Raw genomic sequence first — 10,577 nt, forward strand, 5'->3', positions numbered from 1 at the left:
TCAAATGATGTAGGACCATCATAAATCGCACTTGGGCAAGCAGGCTTTTTCAGTGTATTTTTGAATGCAAGGTAGAGACAGTACAATGAAGGCTATTTGACACGCAGATTGTATAATCCTAATCTATATAATATATTTTTCTTTTGTTTCTATAAAAAAAAACTAAAATGAATGATAAATAAATTCCATTTGAAAATGAATGATACAGAATAGCGGTTCCATGAGCTAAGATTTCTTAAATCAGCAATATTTATATTAAATCATAATGATTCATAATGCTATGTTTTAGTCGATTTTATGAAATTATTTATGTAAAATTCCAAAGAGAAAAGACACAAAATATTAAAAAAAAAAACAATTTTCAGTTCCAAAACATAAAATACAATATGAGAAAAATGTACGCATACATAAATAATTCCATAAGTTGTTATCATCGAGCTATTCAGTTCATTAATAAAGTAACTAAATTCGAGATTAAAAAATAACGTTTCTCTGATCACTGTTCCAAAATTTTATAAAGGTTTTTTTTTCTATTGAAAAACATAACTTAGTTTATTTAATTCATTATCAGCATATGCATACACAAAAGAAATTTATTAATAAAAATATTTCATTTTTCATATTAAATACTTTCACAATAATTAATACTGTCTTTTTTGGTTATAATATTTACTTTTATTGAGGTTTAGAATATTTACCTCTATTTACTTATATTCTATTTCTATTTTTTGTAATGCCAGGATACCGACAGAAGTAACACGATCATTTAATGCTCCACAGCCAAATAAAATTGTTGACCACTGTTGTTTTCTAGTGAACTTTTTGAATAAAAATTCTTTAAAACATTTTAAAAGAGGAAGGAGGAAAATATTAACGAAATCTAACTTTACGTTGGTCGCTATTATTTATCCGCATTATTTCATTTATTTCGATTTTCCAATACATCAATTATACTCTAACATTTTTCACATTCTCACAGTTTTCAAGAGTGAGAGAAAAAAACTGGTGCACTGAACAGGAAAAATCGAAGTAAGTAATTACCCAATTTTCAGCTTCATTGATTTCAGAAATTGTCTGAGAATTCTTTGCATTTATTCTTTGTACTCTTTGAACTCTGAAACCACTCTCAAGAAATAAATGCTATATTTATACATTGATTAAAATGCGATGGAATATCCATAGAAAACTTCTTGAAAATAAAAATAAATAAATCTTCAAAATAATTATAAACAAAATTTAAAAAAGAAAAATAATCATAAAAGTTTTTTTTTTGTTTTTCACATAAAAAGTTCAGATTTTCATGAAAGTGATTTTATATATTTGTAAAAAAAATTTCAGTTCTGATCTCTGAGAATTGGTTTTGTTTCCTTTCAATAAGGTATTGATGTTATTTACCGAAGTAATTAAAGCCGTTTGTTGTTTTAAATATATATGCATAGATATATAGTTCCCTGAAATTTGGAATATGAATATATGATATATTAATTCAACTTTTCTCTTGAAATATAGAGTTTTATACGTTTTACTAAGTTATAAACAACATGCTACAGCAAAAAGTATAGTTCCCTGAAATTTGGAATATAAATATATGATATATTAATTCAACTTTTCTTTTGAAATACAAAGTTTTGTACGTTTTACTAAGTTATAAACAACGTACTACAGCAAAAAGTATAGTTTCATGAAATTTGGAATATAAATATATGATACATTAATTAAATTTTTCTTTAGAAATACAGATTTTTATACGTTTAACTAAGTTATAAATAGCATACTACGGCAAAAAATATAATTCCATGAAATTCGGAATGCAAATATATGATATATTACTTCAATTTTTCTTTTGAAATAGAGGAATACATTTTATTATTCAGAATATTAATTTTAAAAAAGTAGTAGTGAAGCAAGATATTGTTAGTATTGTTAAAACTGATATTGTTATTGATTGCTGATATTGTTAAAACATTGTTACTAATATTTAAAGAAATAAAATTGTGTTTATAATAAATTACAATATTATTCGATATCTATGAGTAGAAATGTTAGCATTATGAACTTTAATTTCGCAAAATATTTATGATTTTTTTTCTTTGCTAAATGATACAGTAATACTAAATGGTAGAAAACGTATAAAGGCAAAAGACGCATTTATTTTAAAAGACTTTCAAAAGTGTGTCAGGCAACTTCTTAAAGGTGATTCACAATTGATATGAATGCTTAGTTATGACGAAAAATGTGGCGTCACACATTTTGGTTAAAATTTGATATCTACAGAAGTATTTTTATGTCAGGAGACTACAAAAAGGTTTTGAAGACAGCATTTAATAAAACGAGAAGCTTCCTTTTTTAACGACCTTTTTTTGCTTTATTTTATTAGAATATTTAAAGCCAATTACAAATTTCTGGACAATTTGAAGTCCCTTACATTTAAAAATATCGAAGGTAAGTGGGGTATCATTAATAAACCGTCCCTTAAATCTAACACTACAATTAATGTTAAAATTCAATTTATATTATTGTCATTTATTTAATTATTGTCAATAATTAATAATTAACTTTCCAATTCTAATTAAATAGAATATTTTAATTATTAATTAACTCAACATTAATTTTTAGTACTTTTATGAGTATAACTATGAACTAATTGTTTTAATGCATGAATCTTTTTTTTTTGCTCGTAAAAACCATCGGAAGATAATTGATCTAATTAATGAATTATTCACCGGTGTTACTTACGACGACGTTTTTAAGGTTTTGCATTATTAATAACTTTTAAATATCTAATTAACTCTTAATTAACACACTTTAGGAAAAAATAAGAGACTTGAAAATTCTTTCGAAGTGTAAGAAGGCAAGCAATTTCTAAAGTCTTATTTAAATTCCTCTGTTCAGGTTTTAAAAAAAAAATACATGTCTATACTCGACTTAATTAAAGCATTCTACTGTCTTTAGTTATACACTTAATTTAATTAATGTAGAGCGCAGCTTTATTTAAGCGTGTAATTTTATTAGTAAGTCGCTTATTAGATGTCTAATTAGTAGAAAATTATTGACCGTTGATATGTATATTCATTTTTTGTGTATTACACTAAAGGTTTTTTGAACTTTTATTTTAGTTTTTCAGCATGTATTTACACGTTATTTTCGTTAAAATTATAACAGGTTATCATGGATGACATTTCTAGGCGGGATATGCTTGCAGTTACTATTTAGGGATACTTTTTCGTGAGTTTTTTTAGCGATACTTTAGCAGTTTACTTGAAGTCGGTAACTTTTTTTTTCTTTTGTTCAAAAACTAATCTCACTATAAATAAATAATTACAGGCTCTAAAAGTATAAAAAAAACAATAATTTTATAGATAATAGCATTCGCTTAACACTGTAAAAAATTCTGAGCCACGGTGCAAAAAAAAAAAATGTGTATTCAAATGCTGGCTACATAAAATGGTGCATTATGAATTTTTTCATTTAGTTATTGAATTATATTTTCGCAATATAGTAACTATACATCTCTGTACTACATAACTATTCTTTGCCCTATTATCTTTCGCACATTATTTCCGTTAAGTTCGGATTTTAGGTCCATGTGAAAAATGTTGAGTCAAAAAATGATCTGCGAAATTATGTGAAAAGTATTACGAGACCATGCGTTAAGTGATGTCGTTAGTTTGAACCATGTGTTAAAATAAACTTAAAACTACAGTGGTCGTTCTTTGTAGTCAGATTCAGTTTATAACACTTTTTGTATTCAATGTATTCAAATTGTACTCAAAAATCAGAAAGACAGTACTTGAATATTGTGTAGTAATATCTATGTTAACCAATTAACTGATTTACAATTACATATTCTATATCTCTCCTAAAAGAGGTGTAGTTTATTTTATGTTTGCTAATGGTTTATAAAAATTAGATTAAATCCAATATTCCAAAAATCTCTATACTGGAAGGAATGGTGAAAAAAATTGATGTTGTAAGTTCTAGACAATGTTAAATATGTACAGCGCGGTGGATTGAAAAAATAAAATTAAAACAACAAACTTGAAACTCTTACATGTAGAAAGTTGCCTTCTACAAAGCTAACTTATAATACAAAATGTTAACAAAATTAAATTATATCTTTAGCTGCTAAAACAGTCTTTAATTTATATCTTTGGCTAATTTGATACAAAACTGACAAATGAAAAAGTTAGATATAAAATACTTATTGCGATTCAAACTATCAACTATTTGAAAATATACTGTCAAAAGAAATAAACATAAAAAGTTTAGTATGATCATCAGTTTAACTACTATGAAGATTAATGTTACAAACGCTGTGTATCAAAAACATTGAATATTGTATGTCTGGCATAAATATGAATATTTCATATTTTATCTCAAGTTTTAGACGCAACATTGTGATGCATTTCTTAGAAGAAAACACTTTACTAAGAAAATCATTAGAATAGATATTGTCACAAAATTATAGTGTCGCATGAATATTGAATATAATGTGATCACTATATCGATCTGAACTTATCGATTTGTAAATCAATGAAACATTTGTAAAAAAATAAGACTTTCTTACAAGAGTCTTGCAAAAAATGATAATACGGTATTATCTCTGATAGTTTGCTAGAAAAGCATCGTCTTCAAAACTTACCACGTCTTGTTTTTTTACTTCTAACAAAAAAGCTGTAGAAAATTTTCTTTATCTCTTCCTTCAATGCATATATTTAAAATGTTTAAATGAAGTATTTATGTTAACATATCCTTATAACAAGTAGTACAAAACAATTTTTAAGTCAATTCCTGCTTAGGACAATAAAGAAAAATTTTATAGTCACTTTTTATTAAATAATTATAATTTTTTCACTCATATAAAACTAAACTTAATTAATTAATGAATTAATATTTGAAAAATTTGTATTAACACATAGTGCCACCCACTAAATGTTTAAAAAAATGTATTTGAATTCGAGTGGATGAATAAAAAGTATTTTATTAGCGATTAAAAATTTGAACAAGATATAGGGAGACTGTGAACTAATAGTAGGGATTGAAAACATGTATTATTCCATCAAGAAATAAAAAATATATATAACTCCCACGGATAAAAACTTTATAACGCCTAATTTTTATCGGAAGTGCAATCGATCTACCTTCTTTCGGCGGAACTAAGCAAGATTTGATTTCTTTAGGAATTGTAAGCATATAAATTAACAAACGATATTTACTTATTGTGAAAATATGTAATGGTCTAAATTTTATTCGTTATTTTGAAAATATTCGAATTAATAAAATTAGGGCATCAATAAGGAAGGAAATTTTTTTATCGCATCGTTTTGGTCATAAAATTCTGTTTTACGTCGGACAGTTAAATTTACTTTTTTTTTTCTTCTTTCCTCCAAGCCCTGAGCATGTACCTAGGTTATGAAAACCCTTAACCATATAGCCCAGGACTTGGCCACTGGTCCAGCTCCACTCCAGCCTAAATAACATGATATTAAAAATAAAAATAAAAAATTTACTGAAAGTGTGGAATTTAAGGAGAAATAAGACAAAAAAAATATTATACATGTGAAATGGGAAGTTATGAAAATTTTAATAGATAGTCATTATCCGCTAAGAAGTTCATTACTGTTACTAATCTTTTGTTTAAAGTATTGTTTGTAATAAAAGTTTTCTGCCAAATTTCTAAACTTGTTGGGCTAGGTTGACGACTATGCCAGGAGACAGTGTAGGAACAACTAGTGAGATAATGTTCAGGCGAACCTTGTTGGCCGCAGGTGCAAAGATCAGTATCTGTTATATGCAGGTAAATAAAGAAGGATGGTCTAGAGCAGTAGACAATGGACGGGACAGCCTTGGTTGGCAGGGCGCTGGACTCTCGTTCGTGAGAACGGTAGTTCAAATCCAGCCGGTTGAAGACTCCCCGAGTAGTAAGTGGTGACTGGTGCACATTAAATCTGTCAGATCGCAAAGTCCTCCATGTTCCCATAACAAATTATACTTATGGTCGTACAGTGATGATACGATCGCAATAGCCTGATGCAGCCGATACGACAGGTACTGGATTAGAGATTGATCGTTCTCTGGTTCAAGTCAAAATTATGATCTGTGGATGAAGGAATGGGTCAGCTTTATAAACGTGTATGGGTGTGGCAGAAGTAGAATTCTTGACGATAGATGGCACCACTGGAAAACAAGAACAATTGCGCCCCGGTGCCCTAATGGCCTGCGACAACAATAGCAGAGCGGAAATCTAGCCTACTTCTTAATTTGATTTTTAAACTTGCAAAACGGAAATGAGTTGAAATATGCTTTCCGTTAAAATAAAAACGAAAACGAACGAAAATAAACCTTGACAACGGTTATCAGAGAAACCGACCTGTTGAGTTAGGTTGCGTTTATTCGATTCGAAATATTAATGGAATTTTTCATAAATGCATATCCCTTTCATAATTCATTTATTGTGTTGTTATTAGAAAAACATGGTTTTGAAATTTATTTCTTCACAAGCATTTCAATTAAATAATTTCATAAAAACATTAAATGAATAATGGATTAATTAGATATGCATTTAATAAGTTACATTTAATAATACAAGAGGATTAATACGTTTAATAATACGAGAGGTTTCAACAAGCATGACTGTTTAAAAAAATTCTTAATTCTCGGAACCCCTATGACCCTTGGGTTCAGCAGAACATCATTTGGGAACCGCTAATTTAGGCTGCTTAAGTTGGCTTAAGAACATGATTGCTTCGCACATTTGCATTTTTGCAATCACATTTTCTTGATAAGCAGATTTCTACGATAAGCAGTTTATTGCATTAAAGTAAAAATTATTGATTTAAAAGTTCCAAAACTGTTTAATTACTTTAGAATTGTTCAATAACTGTTGTATTTAAACTGCAAAAACCCAAATTTGATCCTGGTATACATTGGGATAAAATTTAAAAATTATCGTTTTGCTCCGTTTTCTTAAAAATTTCATTCACATTATGTTTTTTTTCTTTTTAAATCTAATTTATTTTTTGGTTCTTATAGTGATCCGCTTATTTTTTCGGCTAAAAATATTTTTTTGAAACAATCCAAAAATTTTATATTTAATATTTTTTTTCTTTGCTATTTAAATTTTTTTTAATTAGATGCTTTGACAATACATAGTTTTACATGAAATATATTATAAAAATAACTTATAATTTGAAGATAAAATATTTTCTCTTCAAAAATTGTAAAACGATAACTCAATATATTTGTCATAAAATGTCGCGCAATCATTTATCATCATAGAATGGCATTTTTATAAAACTAAAAAAGAAATAAGGTAAATTAACTTGAATTTACACAGTAAAGCAATTTTAAAGCAAATATACATAGATAACTTCGACGAAAGCATGTTAAATAGCTCTGTGATAAAAACTGAAGAGAATTTAAATACCCTTAAAAAAGAGATAATTAATTTATAGGTAAATTCCGTTATAGCTTTATTTATTTGACAGAAAAAGATTCCATGTCTTCTTTGAGAATTAAGGAACACAAAGGATTTTTCAGTTTAATTAGAATTTAAATTCAACAATGAGAAACTGATTTTTGACTATTATTTTTTTTATGTTGCACATAATTTTTTTCAGCATAATTGGAATGTATGGACAGCAATAAAAAAACCTTTGAGACCATTATCTTTTTTAAATTATATATGTTACTGTGGATGAACAAAATCAAGAGAATGTCGACTTTCTCCGGTGAATGTCAAAGCTTTGGTGAATGTCCAAAATACTTGCTATACCCCATTTAATATTAATTTATTCTTTGATATTATTAGATTTATTCAATATTTCAATATCTGCTGAGTATAGATTAGGAGATACATCACTGAACTTTAAAAAAAAATATTGAACTAGGGTATGCCGGGCAAATGTATACCGGGCAGTAGCACTTAATTAGAACAAGTGTATATTTCGAACATTTACCAAAGCGACAATGTGACTGTCAATGTTCACCGGTGGAAGTCAACTTCCACCTATTTCTGTCATTCACAGTAGCATATATAATACTTAGTATGAAACACCCTGTACATAATTATTTTTCATTATTACTTTCAAAATTATTTTTCATTATTATTTTTCATTATTATTTTCATAATTATTTTTCATTATTATTTTCATAATTATTTTTTATCATTATTTTTATAATTATTTTTCATTATTATTTTCATAATTATTTTTCATTATTATTTTCATTATTATTTTTCATTATTATTGTCATAATTATTTTTCATTATTATTTTCATAATTATTTTTTATTATTTTCATATTTATTTTTCATTATTATTTTCATATTTATTTTTTAACACAGTCCTTAACAGAAGCCTCGGGGACAGTAAAGAAAACGGATAACTTATTATTACTAATAGTATGGAATAAGCTTCTTAAATGAGACGGAAACTCCGATCTCCATGAATAATGTCTCTTATTACAGCCCTCGAGAAATGTTGAGGTTGGCTAAAATCCTAATAAGCAACCCTTCCATCTTATTGTTACTTTGTCGCCATCTTCATATCACCTAATATTTCATTCTCCCGTTATTTTTCATTCACCCATTCCTCACAAAGCGCCATTTCCGAATTCTTCTCTCCTCTCATTTCAAAGTCGAATGAAGTACCGAACGCAACACACAAACCCTTAATGGAAACTTGACAAATCTCTCCCACCAATCACGGCCGTTTTCGAGGCCCGTTGCCAAAATGAAAAGGGAAATAAAAGAGGGAAAAAAAAGAAGGTAAAAGGCGTTTCGATGTAACATACTACTTGGAAGGTTTTTGGCTACTTTTTCACGTCTACTCGAGACCGTGTTCCACAAATCAAGAATGAAGTCAACAGAAAAGGATTTTTAGTTGAGAACACTTTATCAGATTAGCCAAGTGGCCGCCAATCTTAGTCAGCAAGAATTCTCACTCTTTTCAGTGGAAAATGAATGGCCCCGGTAGTGAAGCAGATCCTCGTCCCCTAATTTGGCGAAATTGCCTGGCTAACCGTTGGTGAAAAGGACGCCTTCAAAAAGAAACGGTAGCTCGACAAAAAAAGAAGGCATTCGCATTTAATCACTGCTTTTCCTATAGTTGAATGGTGATAGATACTGATGAACATTTTCTCTAATACCGTTTCCATGGATACATACTGTACTGCAAGTAAGTAGATCCCTATGAAGTGCTTCGAAATAAAGGTACGGAAACCTCTGACTCCATTTTTGGTCAATACTTTTCCCCCAAATTATCTAAATCTCGTCCTTATACAATTGATCCAAAAAATAAATGCTGGTATTAACGATGTACCTGATATTACAGAGGTAAATAATATGAAGTGTATGGGTGTGTTGAAACGTATAAGTATGAATTTGTCAGAAAACAATTATTGAGTGTGTCTGACACCGACCTTCCATTTTACATCTTTCGAATAAAGTAAAAAAATACTATTAATCATCAGCTTATTGGTGAAAATTAACTGAATCCGATATATAAGATATTTAACATACTTTGCTCATTTGTACTCTAGATCTTGTAAATTTTTGGATTAAAACAATTATTAGTCCCTCATAAATCTGGGTTTGAAAGTATTTTTTCCTCTAAACCATTTAGGTTTAAAAAAAATTTCTTTTATTTATTAGGAACTCATGAAAAAATATATACATGAAAATATGTATATATTTTTAAGGAAAATATTTAACCTATAAAAGAAAAATATGTAACCTTCTAAGACCAAAGCTTTAAGTAATGACTCAAAATTCATTTTTGCTTTGAAATATACAGCTTTGAGGAAAGCTGACTTTTAAATGCGAAAAAATAATAATAATAACTTTCTAAATTTAAATTATTTTTTTTTTATTTTTTTTGTTATTTCATAAATAAATGAAAAATTCATTTTTTTAAAACTTTTTTTTCACAGCGTGGACTATTTTTATAGTATACTTTACATTTTAGTCATGAAACAAAATATACAAGACTCAAATAATGTGATATTTACATGCCATATCATAGGGCTATTAAAATAGAATTTCTTACCTTTCTTAAAATGAATTTTTCATCGTAATTAAAAATTCTGATCAACAAGGGTAAGAACAATTACTTTTTCAACAAATAAAATTTTGCAAAATCATATAAATAAAAAAAGAGCTATTATTTCTAAAGTGATAAAATTGCATGTTGTCCAGTATTTTGAATGTGAAAAAATGAATAAGTTAAGAAAGTATTTAATATGAACTAAATACTCAAACACAAAATTTTATTAAAATGAGTGTCTATTGAGTAGAATACATTGAAATTTGAAACGATTATGTATATATATATATATATATATATAATACAAAAATTAAATACTTTTGTATTAATAAAAGCATTAAAACTTCATTCGTTTTCATAAAATATCTTTAGTAAAGGATAAGGGTAGAAATTCTATTTTGGGACTTCAAGGCTAAAAACATGCCAATGAATAATAATTAGATTTATACTTCAAAAGAGAAGTTATTTTAAGATCTTTCACTTCCATATAAGGAAAGATTAAACGATTTGCTATGAGTAATAAATAAATTGATGA

Source organism: Parasteatoda tepidariorum, chromosome 10, assembly GCF_043381705.1.
Source record: "Parasteatoda tepidariorum isolate YZ-2023 chromosome 10, CAS_Ptep_4.0, whole genome shotgun sequence".
Classification (NCBI taxonomy): Eukaryota; Metazoa; Arthropoda; class Arachnida; order Araneae; family Theridiidae; genus Parasteatoda; species Parasteatoda tepidariorum.